Source organism: Aethalodelphis obliquidens, unplaced genomic scaffold (genome assembly GCF_003676395.1).
Source record: "Aethalodelphis obliquidens isolate GAN/ISIS:26980383/991018 unplaced genomic scaffold, ASM367639v1 scaffold109, whole genome shotgun sequence".
Lineage (NCBI taxonomy): Eukaryota > Metazoa > Chordata > Mammalia > Artiodactyla > Delphinidae > Aethalodelphis > Aethalodelphis obliquidens.
In genome coordinates, this window is record NW_020838053.1 from 1,614,772 (window position 1) to 1,633,320 (window position 18,549).

An 18,549-nucleotide genomic window follows, 5' to 3' on the forward strand; every position below is an offset into this window, starting at 1 on the left:
AGATGTTGGGTAGGAGTTTTATTAATTAATTTCTTTATTTTTGCTGTGTTGGGTCTTCGTTTCTGTGCGAGGGCTTTCTCTAGTTGTGGCAAGCGGGGGCCGCTCTTCATCGCGGTGTGCGGGCCTCTCACTATCGCGGCGTCTCTTGTTGCGGAGCACAGGCTCCGGACGCGCAGGCTCAGCGGCCATGGCTTACGGGCCCAGCCGCTCTGCGGCATGTGGGATCCTCCCAGACCAGGGCTCGAACCCGTGTCCCTTGCATTGGCAGGGAGATTTTCAACCACTGCGCCACCAGGGAAGCCCGATGGTAAGGTCTTGAGTTAGTTCGGAGCAGAAGGCAGCAGTCCCCTCTCATGCACTAGTGATGACTTTGGAACGTGAAGAGGTGACCTCTGCCACACATGCCATGAGGCTCTTTGCCTTTGTCAGCTGCTAGAATTTGGATGTAGGTACCTGGTACATGAACTGACTTTTGTCTGTGTGCTGGAGGTCTTCACCCCAGCTTCCAACTTAACAGTTAATACTGCCTTCCCCCAACCTATGAGGGCCACTGTCCCAGATCTGAGAAGGGAGGCTTTTACCTCACTGATGTTTTTAGTAGAATTTGTCAGCATTTGCGTTCTCCCTTCATCATCTTCTGGGATGTGAGAAAAGAAACAAATGTACAAAAAGCAGAGCTGGCTCATTCCAACTGATCCTGGTGAGAATTGGGGTGGCGCTAGTTAACACAGGTGAACCATTTCAGACTGTGCTTCTTGGAGAAAGGAACAAAGTGCCCACAAGCACTGACGAGGTCCTGCACGAACACATTCCCATTTCTCGTGCAAACCAATAATTTGTTTTCCAAAGTGAATCCAAAAACACGGAAGTCATTCGTAATTTTCAGAAATTATTTATTACCATTGTAATATTTCCTCACAGGCAGCATGTAGCCGATTATGCAGAATTATAACCTATCTTGGTTTTCGCTATGGCCTGAATAATGAAATTGGAGGAAATGCAGAAAATCTGGGTATTCGTGTTAACTAACATGCTTCACTCAACAGAAGGAGGGAACCTCGCCCAAAGATTTGTTTATTTTCCCAAAAAGGCATATTTTTTTGCGCAGGGCCTCTGGTTTTTAACTTTACAACACCAGTTAAGAGTCATTGAGTAATTTTTAACGGCAGGATGCATCTCTTTCTCTATATTCTCCCCACCCACTGCAACATATTTCAGTTTAAGTGGTCTGATCTTTTTCTTCATAGAGCCGTGTCTCTGCATGGGTGAGAACTACAAAACCGGCCAGGAGGAATTTGATACGCCAAGTGGATCAGCTCATTATAACTTCTAGGAAACCACAAGATAATTGTAGGGCTCTTGCTGGTAGGCTCCCCAGCACTGTGTTAAGTGTTTATACTCTTTTCTGCTCTGCTTGCAAGAGCCGCTTCTCTTTACAGGCCCTTTTATAGGCCATCTGAATAAAGGTGGTTGACATGCATTTTCAAGGCAGAATTTTCCAGGCAGCATCCAGGGCTATTTGGTAACTGCCCTTAGCGGTTTAAAAAAGCAAACATAAAATATGTGACTCAATCCCTGCAGTAATTAGGAAGTAAATTTTGGGCAGTCGGCTTCAAATCATCAGAATGCCTTCGTTGATAAAAAGTGAGTTTTTCGCTAAATGATAGCCTATCGATAGATTCACTCGCTATGAAATGGTCAGAACTGACCTACTGAATTACCTTTTGCCCTTTATCCCTGTGCTCATATTTGTGCCTTCACTTTTTTCTCCCTCTTTTTCCTCATCTTTATCATCATCGAAAAGTATTTTTTATCATCAAAAAATTGTTTTCCTATTTTTATCGTCAAAAATTATTTATTATTAATAGTAAATAACAGGCAACTTTTATATAGCATTTACTATACTTAACACTTTTTAAGCAATTTATTTAATGCATTTAAAAGAAGTAGATGAAGTAGATATAAGTATTATCCCTCTCTTAACAGTTAAAGAATCTGAGGCCCAGAGAGGTTAACTCACTTACCTAAGGTCACACAGCTAATCAGTGGCATATTGAGTCAATGTAAGCAGGCAATCTGGCTCAAGAGTCTATGTTTTAATCAGTACACTGTGCAGCTTATCAGCGTAGTGCAATAAGCAAAGGACAGATAATGATAATAATATTAATAATAATAAGAAGTTGTAAGTAGTAATAGTAGTAGTAGTAGTGATAGTAGTAAACATTACCGAATATTTCCTGTGCATCAGGTACTGTGGCAAGCACTTTAAATTCATTGCCTCATTTAATCCTCCCAGTAGTTTTTTGACATAGGTGCCATTAGTATCCCCTATTTCCATATTTAGAAACATACTTAAGTTTCTAAAATTGCCTCACGTTACACACATAGTAAGTAGCAGGGCCACTTATTATTGTTGGGATAAGTCCTGGAGGGCTTCAGAACATCTAAAGGCCACAGTAAACCACTGTGAGGGAGCAGAAGGCAAAGTAGAGAGTTGGCGGAGGTTAGGAACGGAGGGTCTTTCCACCTGGTAGAGTGTGGAGTCAGTGAACCCATTTCTTGTCAGTTAGTTTTGCTCTGCTCCATGAACGTAGCCCCTAACTGTCAGTCCCAGACCTGATGGCCTTGATGAGAAAAGCAAACGTGGATGGAGTGGTGCACAGGCATCCCCACAGCCAGATCACTTACCTGAAGCTCGTGCCTTGTTGGCTGTAACCTGTTGATGCCAGCTGTGTGCCCAGAAGTCTGGTATGTGGACGTCCTGACCTCTCCTTTGCCACCTCGAGCGGTGGAGGTGTGGCTCCTGGAACTGCTCTATTTATGGTGAGGAAGAAATAGTGTCACTTTCTCCTCTTTGGCCTAAGGGCCGGGTTAGGTATAAGATTAGGAGGCGAGCTGATTATCTCCTCTCACCTCTCCCCCAGCCCTCTCCCATCCCTCCGAAAAGGTTCAGTGTTCTCCCCCTTGAAAGGTCTTGCTGGAGCAAAGGCGTCTATGGCTCTCCCCGTTCCCTTCGCTTCAGCCACCGCAGCTAAATTGGGGTCTGACCAACCTTGCAGGTCCGGCTCCAAGATTCATTACCCAGAAGAAGTTCTGCTTTGTGTGAACTTGGTCAAGTCTAGTACAGCAACAAGACATAAAGTCCAGTGAACTCAACTGGCTCCATTCCCTTGGTGTTAAAGAAGCAACTCAGTAACCATTCATTGCAATTTTGGGCCGTATTTTCTCTTCTTTTAAGATTTGTCAGCACCTGTCTCTGGATGGTGGGATTTTGAGTGTATTCCTTTGTTTTAATGTGCAAAAATGTAATGCACAGCTAGGTAGCACTCATCAGAATGAAGTCAGAAAAATGGAGGGTTCCAGTGTTTTCTTGCCAATGCATTCTGTGTGTGTGTGTGTGTGTGTACGTACGTACACATGTGTGTCTACTCATGTCTGAGTCTGTGACATGTGGTCAACAATGTCTTTCAGAGGCTGGCCTCCTTCTCTATCATCTCTAGGAACTTGTCTACAAGGGATGACCCCCTTGACCTACTTTTGCAAGTGTCTTTTGCCTTTTTCCCACCCTTTGCTTCCATTCTCCCATCACACATGTTAATGGCTCATATCATCTTCCCTTTTCATCAGCCAAAAAAAAAAAAAAAAACTCCCTTGGCTTCTCCTCTGATTTCAGCCTGTTACTTGATGAGGTCCCTGCTATTTATATTTTTGTTTGTAGGAAGAAGGGGGGAACATATAAATAAAGCCCAGGCAAACCCAACCACCCTGCGGGATACAAAGGAACTCCCTCATCTCATGGCAGCAGGGCTGCCTAACTGGTAGTTAAGCAGGCCCGAGAGGTCCACACTGTGAATGCCGTTGAAAGGGTTACTGGGAAATGCAAACAAAAACAACATGCAAATGAGGCCACCAGCAACAGGTAGACTTAATCAGATGCTGTCAGATGAATTCAGCATCTCCCCGATTGTCGCCTCTCTTTGCCTCCCATTCGGAAGCCCTCATCTGCTCCAGATGTGGTTTAATTTACTGCGACTTGGCTAATTACTGTAATTAAGGATTAATTACTGTTAATTACTTTCACATAAACTCAACGCCAGTCAAAGAGCGGAGCCTTATGAAGTCTGCCACCGAAGTGAGCATGGCTTGGCGGCCTGTGTGAGCTAGGCAGGTCTCCGTGTATCGCCTGGACCCCTGCTCCCACAAATCTTCCTGACCTTCCAGCATCACCAGCGGAATAGGAGGGCCAAAGGCGCAGGAAGGGTCAGCGCTCCAGCCCTCACAGGGCATCAGCTACCAGGCACTTCCCTACAGAGTGGGCAACCAGGAGGACGGGGAGGTTGCTGGGGAGATGGCCTGGACAACCTGCAGAGAGGTGCACAAAGCACCAGCCTGCCCCCCCCCACCCCCGCAATTGTGGGAGCCAGGTGTGTCTTCTTTTTCTATTATTACACCGTTGGCTTTGTGAGCTAGTAAGAAGCCAACATTTCACATTGGTGCTGAGACACAGGAGAGGTTCACCATACGTAATTGGAAGAAAAATAAAAGAGAGGCTGGAAATCAGCCCCAGGTCATCCATTTCTTTCTGAGTACCACCTTTCCTTCTTAAAACATGGTCTTGTTTTGTAGTAAAGAGTGGATAAAGGGACGGTGAGCATACTGCTTGGACCTAATCATACAAATATGAGGGTTAGCGCCACCGCAGACATCAGTTCCTCAGCTTCACCTGGGCTCTCAGCTCTGCCTGTCTACGCTTTCCCTTGTGATGGGGAAGCTAGTTACCCTAGTGACTATTAAAAAATATTCCCTATCCTTAAGTCCTGAATTCTGCCTCCTCCTTAGCAGAGGGCATTGCCTTCTACTGCATGAAGAAAATTGAACCCTTTAATCTGGAGATCCCTCAGTCTCCCCCCACATTGTCTCCAAATGTATCCATTTGGATACAGATCCAGTTTTCTTAGACTTTCTCTGTGAGATATTCTCTTTTCTATATAAAGGTGATTCTTCTACCTGTGCCCCTTATACTAGCCTCTTCTCCCTTCTGGTCTTTTGCTTTGCCCATCATTATATTTGTCCTCTGTGACATCACTCTATCCCTTTCAGATGTTTCCTTTCCTCCAGTCCGTGGACATTCTGAAGTCTCTTCTAACCTACAGGAACCTTCCCTTGTCTCCATCTTTCTCCAGCTATATACAGTCTTTCCCTTCCTCATTTCATTCAAATCATCAAAGACAGAAATTGTACTTTCTTAACCACTCCAGTCTTCGTTTGTCTCCGTCCTTGACTGAGACTGCTCTACTTAACGTCACCAAGGCCCCGCAGTTGCTCCGTTCAATGTATATTTTCCAGTTCTCATCTTAATGGGCTTTTTGATGTATTCGATACTTTCCTTCATGACTTCTTCTCAGAAGTCCTACTCCCTGGTCCTCTGTGATTCTACATTATTTTGTTCCTCTTAATGGGTTTCTCTTTCTCCATCAGACCCTTAGATGTTGGTGTTTCCCTAGAGTTCTGACCTCAGATGGGTTATGGATGGATCTCATTCTGCATACTTCCTGGCTGATCCCATCAATCGCAGGATGTTTGCGACTCACCCACTAGACTAAGGACCCCTTGACGCCAAGTCATGTATCTCATTCATTGTTGTATCCCACAAGGATGTAGTGCTACCATCAACACAATGTTATTTCTGTTTTCTGGACCATGGAACCCTGGGTCATGTGCATCTTTTGATACCCACCATTGCAACTTTCAAGGGTCTTTCTTGTTTCCTGTGGAACCTTTACCCTTACAAAGGAGGATTTTTCTGTTGCCGTGAGGCAGATCTTTGAATTTGTCATTCAAGAAAATCCTAGGACGACTAGATTGTTTCAGGTGGGGTCTGAAGAAGGTCATTTTTATTGTGAAATTCCAAAAGATGTGTCATTGATGCAGAAAAAGAATGCTGGAATACTATGTGGTATGTTTTCATTCTCTATACTACCATCTCTTTATAAAAAGTAACCTGCTTGGACATAAGTAAGATCATCTTCAAATTGACCAAAGGATACTGCTCAAGTGTAAAGGGAACCGTAACTGAGGGCTAAAGAAACATTGAAAATATTTTTTTACTATTGCCAATGAAATTTTTCAATAAATTAAAAAATAAAAATATTAAACAGTTTTATATTTGAATCAATTATAAGTAAGATTTATTAAATTTTTTATATTAAATATTTTAAATTTTTTATTTTTATTAAATATTTTATTAAATATTTTTATTTAATATTAAGTATTTTTAAATATTTTTAAAATAAATATTTTAAAATCTTACACTAAACCTGTTGATCAATTAAAGGAAAATAACTTTCATAAAGTTAAACTGTGTTTTAAAAAATAAAACTCTTTTATATGTTTCTTTCTATGTCCACAGAAATATTCTATTACTTATTTTCTTTAGTTGACTAATGTGCAAATGGATGTTGGGCTTACTTGTACCCCTGCAGGTATCTACTTACTTTATGTTGCTATGTTGTGTAAGTGTGGCTTCATTTTGTGTGTGTGCTTGTATTTTTCACTACATGTTTGTACATTGTGATTTGAATGGACGTTCGGATGTATGTAATTTCAGTGGGTTTGCACTTTATATACAGAACAAATACATCAAATGCTAGAACTGTATGTTTTGAAGTCATATGCTTTCTTGTTTTCCCCTGGAATTTTGTTGTAAGAAGTATATTGCTGAAAGTCCAGATTCCCAGTGATGGTTTAAAGGAAGCATTTCCTGTACACAATGAACCAGAACCAACTTCAACGGACAACTCATTTGCATGTGTAAAATACAGAAAATATAAAAACTACAATACTGAATTACTTAACTGCAATCTATTATTTCCTGGCTGAATAATCAGCTTCATGATTTGAATTTCTCCTTCAAAGTGATTTGTAAGCCATCACCATCAGATAATGTGTTATGCCAGGATTACGTGTTAACTCTTGAAGTTAGGGAATGGGTATATTTTGCCCATTATATGAAATGGCTATAACATAAGTGGTTCACTTAAAACACTGTTTGAATGCCTCTTGTATGTCACACACAGTACTGGGCCCTGAGGATAACATGGTATTAAATCATCTGTAGTGATGAATTACAGTGTGATAAAATTAATAATATACCATTACCATGAGTAACAAATAGTTTGACATATAGAACACTTTTCTCTCTTGCGGTGGTGTGTATTTACTTAAGTGCCTGGATAGCATGTAAGGGGCTAGGAATGGAAAGATGAAATTACCTATGATGGTACTGTGATCTGGAGTGGGAATATTTATATACTTTTCTGCCAATGAATTCAGTTACTTCAGGAATATCTGTGAAGTAAGGAAATGTGGAATAAAGAGATAATATCATGACATCATTTTCCAAGCTGGATAGCTAGAGCTATAGACATTAGGTGAAAAGGGAAACATGGAACCTTCCAAATGCTTCTATAATTCATTAATGCTATTACAAAAATATACATCTTCAGTTAAAATTTAGTGTAAATGCTTAATTTGATTATGTTATGCAGTTACTTATGTTGTATTGCATAAGCTACATATGCACTATAGCTTTAGCTCATCTCTGTTCCAGTTCCAATATAAATATATTCCATGTCTGCAACACCACAGTCATTTGAAAAAAATATACATTGCTTTTGTAAAATGAAGTATTTAGATGTAAGCATTCATTCAACACTTGGTGCAAAAGAATTTATTGAATGGATAGAGAGGCCAAAAGTAAGCATACCTAGATATGCATAATCTACGCATATCACATTATATCTAGAGATATAATGAGATTAAAAGAGGTATAATGAGATTAAGTTATATACAGTATACATGTATAGAAGATGTATGTTTTTGTACTTCAGACGTTTTTTGTAAATATTAGAGATTTGTATGTTGCCCATATGTGTGTGCTTATATCCACATAGATGGATTCATGAACTTGTGTATTAGGGCCTCCTTGCTGATAGTAGCAACAAAGCTGGAAAGAAAGCAATTGAGAAAGGGAGAAGGAAAGAGAATAGCAGCGATTAAGCCCGCATTGTTCTATACTGATCGCTGGCTGCCTGCTATTGTTTTCCAGCACTTGAAGATGAAACATATTCATTTAGCTTTCAGAACGAATGGCTTTAATAAGGGCAGAGCGGAGAGGTGGGGTAACACTGATGACTAGAGAGACCCATCAAGGCTGTCCCTAAGGCCATTCCGTCAGAGCCGAGGACCACATGACCATTAACTCTGCAATCAGGACAAGTTTTCAACATTCCAGGGTATCCTTCAATGGCAGAAAGAGTCATTTGGAGTCAAGGGAAGATGTATATCAGCAGTAATTGGATTCTGGCCAAGGCTCTTAGGACAGTATTATCGATGGTGAGGGAATAGGGAGGGGCTGGACCGAGCCAAGTGGTGTGTGATTCAAGCCACAGTCAAGAGAGCAGCGGCCACGAAGGGCCACGGGCTGTGGATGTCCTGGCACACAGAGCTGCTGCTTTGCCCAGGAGTCAGCGTGGCCTGTCTGTGGATGTAAGTGATCCTCCTTCCCCAGCAGAGACGGATTTCTGAATATCCTGCGGGACAAAACTTTGGGCTCCACGGATGAGGCCGCCCTGGTTGCACTTGACTAGACAAAGCTATTTAAGGCCTGAAAGTGCCCCATGCAACCTCTTCCCACCGCTGCCCACTCCCCTCCCTTCACCCTGACTACTTCATTACAATCTGCCTTCAGGCCGGAATTGCCCTGCTTAAGCCTCAAATCATTATAATTACCATTATTAGAAATAGCTGCGGGGGAAGCATTGGAACACCAAGTAAAAATGTGTGAGTGTGTCCGCCGGCCCTGGAATCACTCCTTTTGAGCTCAGGGGACCACAAGGCATGAGGGTTCCACCAAAGCCAGCTAATGTGACGGCTGTCAGCTCCACTCACCCCACCTGTCAAGAGGGGGATGCAGTGGGGTTCATTTTTTTAATTGACACCTTCCTCTCTTATTCCACGCTCTCTCGTCTCAACCTAATTCCTCCTTTCATCTTCCTTCTTGGAGAAAAATCCATTCCTCTGCTCCCCGAATAAAGAAAAGGGAAAAAGCCACACGAAGAACAATGACATATGCATTATCCTCCAGAAAAAAATACATAGATTTTAACAAAGGCTCAAACCAGGAAAGGCACCGAAAGTCAAAATAATAATTGTCAACCACGTATGAGGCAGACAAGATGGACAGATGCAGGAGAGAGATAGGAAAAAAGTCAGCAAAGCAGCGTGGAAAGAAAGAGAAAAGAGGGAAAAACTTGCTTAAAAATCAGAAAGAGAACAAGGTAGAGAAGAGATGATGAAAATACCGTGTGTTTCTCATGGTCTAGTTTCCTTGTAGTCCCTCTTTAAATGAAGCCTAGAGTTTCACTCTATTGAAGGAAAGTAGAGTGGGAATATGGTGGAGCCAGAAAATAGATGTCATGTGAATGCCTTTGATTTTTCAGTTCATAAGAAGTCTCTCTGTAGATATTCAGGAAGGATTATGAGGTAAAATGGGATGTGATGCCATTGACAGAGATTCAAAGAGACAAGGAGGAATGGTATGTGTCCAAGTGGATTCTACCTGACAGTGGTACCTAAGCATCTCCTTGCCTTTACTTTCAGTGGCCCTGGAAGTTTAACCACTCTGTGTTTTCGCAGCACCTGCTGGCAGAGCCCCACGAGAAAAGCTCCTTCTTTGAGCCTTGGGTTATTAAACTTTCAGACCTCTGAATGATCATTTGTTTGAAGTTAGATTGACGTGAATCACAATATAACATTAGTGGTATTTAAAGATGGACTGGATCAGTCCCTTAAATAAAGAAATAGGTTGAAGTTAGTTGAAATATATCAGAGTTTTTACTTCAATGTATTATTTCTTTTATTTTTATTTTTAATCAACTCAAAAGATGCAGTTTGCATAAGTAACTGTATTTCATGTGTCCAGTTTGATGAGCTTTGACAAATATGTGTATCTCCTCCAACCACCACCCCAATCAAGATTGAGAACATCTGTCACCCCAAAACATGCCCTCATGCCCCTATGCAATCAGTCCCCACCACTATTCCTGATCCCCGGCCACTCTAGAATAGTTTGTCTCTTCTAGATTTTCATGTACACGAAGTTGTACAGAATGTAGTCTTTTGTGTCAGACTTCTTATATATAAAATCTCAAAAATCGTATTTTGAGATACATCCACATTGGTGCTCGACTTAGTAAGGTTTTCCTTTTTGTCACCGAGTAGTATTCGTTGTGAGAAAATACTACAATATGTTTATCCATTTTTCCATTTGGATTGTTTCCAGTTGGGCTCTTTATTATAAGTAAAGCTACTATGAACACTCGTGCACAAATCATTGTGTGACATATATTTTCACTTTTCTTAGGTAAACACCTAGGACTTATATCCTAAGTTATATAATAACTATCTATTTAATTTTATAAGACACTACTACACTGTTTTTCAAAGTGGTTATACCTCTAGCTCTTCTTGAGTGAGACTGTACATTCTTTTCCACACAGGAAAAATTAAATGAGATATTACATAAAGTGATACAAATAGGTATGGCCAGTGGATATAGGCTTCGCATGTTCTATAAAGCTGTGTTTATGCTCAGATGAACAGTTCAAATTATTCAATTTTTTAAATTAAATAACGTTAGAATAAAACCTTTCCTAAAATCTACAGGTCTTAATTATTAGTTGATCTCATTGAATGTGCAGTTACTTAAAAGAAACATGAAAAACAGTTCTACTACTCAACGTGTTACATGGCCCAATTTCTCACCTTCCCTAATCAACTCCACCCTGAACTTCCTTAATTCTCATTCTTTCTACTCTTACTCATGTCACTTATACTGTAGTGCCATCCATTTTAGACAGTATTTTTTTTTTTTTTTTTTTTTGCGGTACGCGGGCCTCTCACTGCTGTGGCCTCTCCCGTTGCGGAGCACAGGCTCCGGACGCGCAGGCTCAGTGGCCATGGCTCACGGGCCCAGCCGCTCCGCGGCATGTGGGATCCTCCCGGACCGGGGCACGACCCCGTGTCCCCTGCATCGGCAGGCGGACTCAACCACTGCGCCACCAGGGAAGCCTGACAGTATTTTTTAACTCTTCAGTTGTTTCTAGTTGGTGTGATAGTTGGTCTGTTTAGGGATACCAGTTTTGGTATAGGTCCCTTATGAACTGGAGCATGTCTTCTCCTCTTCACAGTCATGGTGCATCTTACTCTTGTCATGCATACCATAGGTACTCAATAAATACTTGAATAAATGAAACTAGTCCCCAGGAGCTACAGTTCAGAAAACTCACTACCACTCTGTAGTCTAAGGTAAAATAGCTTAAATAACACGTAAGGGTTCCCTGCTGTAGATCAATCATAGACATACATTCATACTCAATTTTATTTTGAAACCATCCTGCCTGTTCATGTGCCTTAAATGGGCTCCACATTCAGCTCCCTGCCTTTGAGTAACTAATCACGCACTAAAGCTCAAGGACTATCTGGTCGTGGGTTTTATTTTTCCACGTCGGCTGCTGACGTGTTACCTAGCGGGCTGTACTCTGCGCCGTGCTTGGTTCTCTCTCGCGGCTTGTGGTAAGCGAAATTATTCCAAGATTCAATGAATACCTGCTATCGAGCGGCTTCCCTAACCACCCAGACTGGTCTTTTGTTAGTGGTTATTGAGAGGATTGTCACAGCCATTGGCCTACTCAGTTTTACTTCAAAAGAAAGGAGCATTTTTCTTCCCCTTTCATTTCTAAAAGCAGATATGGCAATTTGCTTAAATTGCTGTCTTTAAAAGTTTAGATGATTATACTTTTTTTCCCTCTTGCCTTTTTTCTTCCTTTTCATGTAAGCAGCACAGTGCCGTCTCTTTTTCTGGGATTGGACACAGTTCCTGCTGCAGCCTGTGTGTTTGTGTGTGTGTGTGTGTGTGTGTATGTGTGTGTTTCCTTGCACATTAGTATTCATTTACCTGAGATCTCAGAGGTGAACTAAGATTATATTGATATATACGATTAACATTTTATATTTTAATTCTAAAGTCTATTTTCTCTAGGCACAAATACTAGAGGTTTATAGCTAAAAGAAATGCACCTAATGGGAAGTCTCTATTTCTTGGTGGAAAAAGATATGGTAGCAACTAGCCTCAGTGACTGAAGAGTAGGTAAGATAGGTTACATTTTAAAAATGTTCATATCAGAAGAAGAGACAATTTGATACAAAGGTAGGGAGATGAAATAAGAGGTACAGTGAAGGACTAGGGATGGGATGTAGGGAAGAATGAGGTGATGGCAAAATCCTGTGGCCATTTGGCAGAGGCCATGAGAGCATCTTATTCATGGATCCAATGTCATGGGTCCAGTTCCCATGGGTCACAGTTATCTTTACCGTGATCTGTGACCATGACAACAAAACGTAGTGAGCCATTACTTCACGCCATATGCTTTATATGTGCTGAACCCTATGATGAAGAAAATACATTTTAAGTTGTAGTATGGAAAAAATAAAAACTATGAAAAGAGTCAGTTCTGTCTTTAGGGAACTCAGTCTAGTGGCCATAAACTGTACTCCCAGTGGTAGCCAGCTCTATTACAAATAAGTGACCATGGCAGATAGAGGAACAATGGATGGAAAAAAACCATCCTGGTGACAATTTGGGGGGAAGACCCCTTCAAAGCTCAGACCCCGCTATTAAGGGTTTGTGTACTATGGAATTAGTATGTTTTCTGGGTAGCTGGTGTGTGCCAGCGATTATTTGAGGTACTTGGGATACAAAGATGAATTTGTTAATTAATTCATAAAATATTGAATATGTATCTGCTATGTGCCAGGCATGAATAAGACATTATCTTTGCTCTCAAGGAGCTCACAGTTAATGTGGAAGACAGATACGAAATCAGCTCTTTCCTGTACATAACAAGTGCTTTGTAATATAGATATTTGTAAAATTCAATGGGAAGACAGGAAAACTAATTCTCCCGGTGGATATTGATATTTGATCTCTGTTACTAGATATAGGATAAAGATTTTGAAACCATCATACTTGGAACTACCATTATTGAATATGGCAGCCAAAGTAAAAATATAAAGATGAAACTCCAACAAGAATCAGTAATTTATATATGTGTGAGTGTTGGTATTAGTAGAGGGGCTATTTCTCCTTCTTCTTCTTTGCCACTATGTGGGATTAATAGTTTTGCCTATCCTAGCTAAGGAATAGACTGATGGGCACATTTTCTAGGACATCACTAAAGAGATTGGCCAAGTAGTCATTGTGGGTATTTGAGGCTCATGGAGTGAAGATAGCATCCATGGGCCATGAAGAAGATAGCTCTGAATTTAGTGGCCCAGGAGGACTTTTTGGTAAAATTCTTCATAGTGATCCAGAAATCGTATGACTCAGATTTATGGCTTTACTATGCCAAAGAAGGCTGGATGGATTTTTAAGGTTATAAATTGCAATTCCTGTTAACAAGCAGCCAGAAGGGGTCCTAGAAGTAAAATGTATTTCAGATCCAAGAGTGAAAGAATGATATACGGGGTCGTATAGTCTTTTGTTTCTGTCGTTTAAATGTAATATCGTTGCAAGGAAGTAACTGCAGAAATGGGCTGTGCGTCCCTGTAGGTTGCAGCGGTGGGATGGTAGCCAACCTTTCTTTTTTTTTCTTTCTTTTTCACTACACTGCTCTAATAAATGGTGAGAGTGTTTTAATAAGTCCCCTGGTCATTGCCATAGTTATGATCGCTAGATGAAGACAACTTTGTGAGGCTGGTGTCCTAGGAGGCTGGAGTCAGCGTGTGTGCGTGTGTGTGTGTGTGTGTGTGTGTGTGTGTGCGTGTGCGTGTGTGTGTGTGCGTGTGTGTGTGTGTGTGTGTGTGTGTGTTTGCATTTGATTTATAAACCACCAAAGCCACGATGAAGTACTAGGGTGAAAATCACCTATGTTAACAGCAAAGAAATGTCACCATCCATTCCAAGAGGGACTTGTAAACCTGGAGCTAACAGCCAACGGTTTAATTCTTTTAAAATAGAAATTTCTTTAACCTTTCTAGGTGAAACTACATCCCACCTGGAAAAAAATACAAATTTATGGGCAAGAAGAAAAGCTGGAAGTTGTAGTTTTTATGTAAGAGTTAAATAAAAAAATGCCCAATCTTTGAGAGGCAGTCTGCAGGGATTCTTGAAGAGAAGAGTATCTTTCCTACTCACGGTACAATGAGTTCTAGAGAAACTCCAGAATGGGGAAAACTGCAGATATTTTATTCTGAGGTAAGGGGAGAAAAACCTTCAAGGCCTTCAACCTCAAGATATCTGTATTACTATGGACTGGAAGACCTATCATATATTTGACACTAAGGATCACAAAACTGGACTTCCAGTACAGTAGTAGACTCATTTTAAACAGTGAATGAGGGCTTCCCTGATGGCGCAGTGGTTGAGAGTCCGCCTGCCGATGCACGGGACACGGGTTCGTGCCCCAGTCTGGATGGATCCCACATGCCGCAGAGCGGTTGGGCCCGTGAGCCATGGCCGCTGAGCCTGCGCGTCCGGAGCCTGTGCTCCGTAGCGGGAGAGGCCACAACAGTGAGAGGCCCGTGTACAGCAAAAACAAAAACAAAAACAGTGAATGAATGACACGTTGAGACCAATATTTACACTAAATTTCAGGAAACTGCTACATAAAAACAGTCTGTTTTTGACTAACCTTGTTTTAACCTCCGACTTTTAAAAAATGAAATCAGAGAACTGTAGCTTGACCCCAAAAAGACCACATGGAGATCGTTTTAACCAAATTTGGGCTTTTATTTAGATATCTACAGAATGGGAGTTAATAGTCGTAGCCAGCTTGCTGCTTGAAAATGCTAGAGGCATGATTCTGAGAGTGACTGTAGAGCAGTTGACAGTGATGAATGTGAAATAGTAATGAATAACTTCATAATGGAGCAGAGATGTCGTGGCTTTGCATACTAGTTACTGGACAGAAGGAGTGGAACTAGGCTTTGACTCCAATAGTATGATTGACTTTCCTGCTGCAGGGTCAGTTCCGGCAAACAGCAGTGTAAGCCAGTGAAAAAGATTCCTAGCGGGGCAAGTCTAGTGATGGACCAACCCAGCTAGCCTAAAAGGGGTGCTCCTGGTGGTATTTTAGCTGTTGCATTCCTTCTACACAAACATCCAATCAATGGCAACATAATAAGATGGCCATGATCATAGTAATATTTATTGCCTTGATAACAAAATTGATAACGGTTCTATTGATCTCTTGTTTATTTCCTTTCTCTACTGCAGTCAGAGTCTTGGTTGACCCTGACATGCTGAAGTGTCCCTTTCTTCTTTTCTCTTGATTTCCTTTTAATGAGACTTCCTCAGGACTCAAGGATCCAACACTCCTAGCCCTTGCCATCCGCTATTTTGATCTTTTTACTCAAATACTTACTTCCCTCTGCCGCTGTTGGAAATGATATATGTTGAACCTGTACTTTTGTGTAACCATGTGTGCTGGACCCCTCAGAATTTATAGGTACCATCTATGAGACTGTGTGTGATCTTTCATATATGTTTCCAAAGTTGATTGCAAGGAAATCCAGGATTCTGTCAGATAGCTTACTAACACTGTATCACTTAGGATTATATTTGTCTGCTGGCAGCATTTTAAAAATATGGTGGCTTAAACAATATCTTACGGAATAGAATTCCAAAGGTGAGTGAACAGAGAACCAGGGGACTTATAAAGGCATCATTCTACATTTAATGTCCATTTTCAAGACCACCTCATAATTTAGCATTACTGCTGGATTTCCCAGCCATCACATTAATATTTCAGGCAGGAAGGAGGGAAGGAGAAGGCTAAAAAATGAGATAGTTCTCTTTTTTTTTTTTTTTCCCGCGGTCCGCGGGCCTCTCACCGTTGTGGCCTCTCCCGTTGCGGAGCACAGGCTCCGGACGCGCAGGCTCAGCGGCCATGGCTCACGGGCCCAGCCGCTCTGCGGCATGTGGGATCTTCCCAGACCGGGGCACGAACCCATGTCCCTTGCATCGGCAGGCGGACTCTCAACCACTGTGCCACCAGGGAAGCCCTGAGTTAATTCCCTTTAAGGAGCCTTCTTAAAACTCTCATGTAACGCTTCCACGTGCATATAATCATACATATAAATACATACATACATATATATATATATATATAGATATAGATATATATATATATATATATATAAAATCATCCAGAATTTAGTCCCATGACTACTCCTAGCTTCAAGGGAGGCTGAGAAATGTAATTATTTACCTGGGCGTATTCTTTAAATAAATTGGATTTCTGTCTCTAAGGAGGAAAGGTAGGATGGATATTGGTTAGTTAACTGAAGTCCAATGGGATCATATGGACACGTTTGATTATCTTGATAACTTTGTTTCACATTTGTCCCAGAGCTCCAGAAGATACACCAGGAGGTAGGGTCACAGAACATCAGAGAACAACGGCAGAATTTCAGGAATACCCAGAGGACACAGGCCAGTAATCCCCATGTATTTGATGCTGGGAGATTGAAGTCAGCACTTCAAGCTCATATGTCTGACTCAACGGCAAATTATGCTTCTTAGGCTTATTTCTAGCCTAATATTGTAACTTTAGAAGAATCCCTCTTGTCTATTTCTTAGTTCCTTACTTCCTTACGTTTGGATTGAGATATCTTACTGCTGAAGAACTTCCATCCACAACATCTTATATATATCCAATGAGCAAGTGGTTATTGAACACAGCTCCTCTTATGTGAAATAACAATAACACTCATGGTTACTCTGATGTCTGTATAGCTCCACAGGGTACCTGATGAGTTCAAATCTACTGCCTTGTTGCCTCCTTGCAGCAATCCAACAGGGCCCGGGGCTTGTCTTTGGGAGAACATCCTGATCTGTCTGTATCGGTTCTGCATCCCCAGTGGTTAGAGCAATGGCTGGTACCTGGTGGTTGCCTAATAAATAACTTCTCCCCACTGTCTCATAGGAAGAAGTTTGAAAGGGTTAATAAGCAGAAGTTACAGACGTGACCTCTTTTCTAAAGTAGCTGTTAATCAGACTGGCGATACATAGGTAATCTGAGGAGCTTTTGTTCAGCAGCATAGGAAAAAATTTTACATAAGTCCCAAATCTTAGTTGAGCTATTTGGGCTAGTATCTTATCTGAGAAGACAGTGGGTGAGGGAAGGAGAGAAAGGAGGATTGCATCCCGTTTGATTACCTGTCATCTGCAAGACTGTATTCCATGTAATATACTAAGCTTGCAAGGCAATGTTCATATTCTCCACACCAAACATACAAAGTCATATTTTTATTTTCTACACCAAACTTGCAAGTGAACCGTTGTATTCTCATTTTAAAGTTGGGGAAACTGAGTCTGAGAGATGAAGAAAGCTGCTTAAGGTCACATACCTGGTGAGTGGCAAAGCTGATATTAAAATCCATATTTTTTCCACTATGACACATTGCCTCTCCAAGGAAAAATATCAAAGCAGGAAACTTAAACTTTACAGTGAAAAATCTAAGGAAAGCACAGGCCACAGACTGAGCAATGGCCTGGAAATTAGAATTACTGAATTCTGTCTCTCCATGACTGTGCTCTGGGACCTTCTTTATCATCACAAGCTGCGTGTTAAATAAAAGTGCTTTATAAAGACTCGAGCCCTTACTATACAAATTCTAGTTCATCTTAATAATAACACTTATATCTACACCTGCATTTCTGCCCCTATAAAATTGGGCTAATGATACCGTTTCTTCTCCAAAGTCCTGTAGTAATCAATACGTTGGAAGATGCTCAGAGAACTACAAATGAGGTGCCTTTTAAACATCACCATTTGTCAACAGAGTAAATTTGTAAAGTGATTTTGGCTCTTCTAGTTGAGCATTAAAATTTAAAGCAGTGAAAGAAGGTAAAAGTAATAGTAACAATATCAATTCAATAGCAATTAGTGATAAACTTAGTCAACCAGGTACAGGTTAGCCCAGAGCCTCTATGCATTTTCTTCCGGGGAATTTACTCCCACTATGAAATGTCTTACAAAGTCATTAGCAGAGTAGAGCCCATCTGAGATAAGACCTTCCCAGGAGCCTTCGGGAAAGTCTCTTAATGAATTCTGCTGTGTGCCTTCATAGTTGCATATGTGACCAAATGTAACTAATATCATATTCCTGAGTTCCATTCTCCTCCAAATACTTTCACTTTCCGATCCAACCAGAGCTGACCTTATTGAGTCATGCAATTATGAAAGATTTTCCTCCATTGGCCTCCATCATACATCGTAAATATCAGAATAAACAATCACTTATTGATCTGTTGTTCCCAAAGGGCCCTTGGCATTACCCAGGAAAGCATATGATTGTTCTATAACAGAACAGTATCACGTGTGTGTGTATATAAAACAGAGCAACTCACATTTAGCTGATATATATGTAAGCTCAATATGATATAATCGAAGGAGCTCATTGTTTTATTATGAAAAATACTCACGC

At 41.1% G+C, this 18,549-nt stretch overlaps 1 protein-coding gene across 4 annotated transcripts in view; it reads left to right on the forward strand.

Annotated features, from left to right (window-relative positions):
* PBX1 (PBX homeobox 1) overlaps positions 1-18,549 on the forward strand; it is a 283,309-nt gene that overhangs the window by 162,029 nt on the left and 102,731 nt on the right. The window lies entirely within an intron of this gene.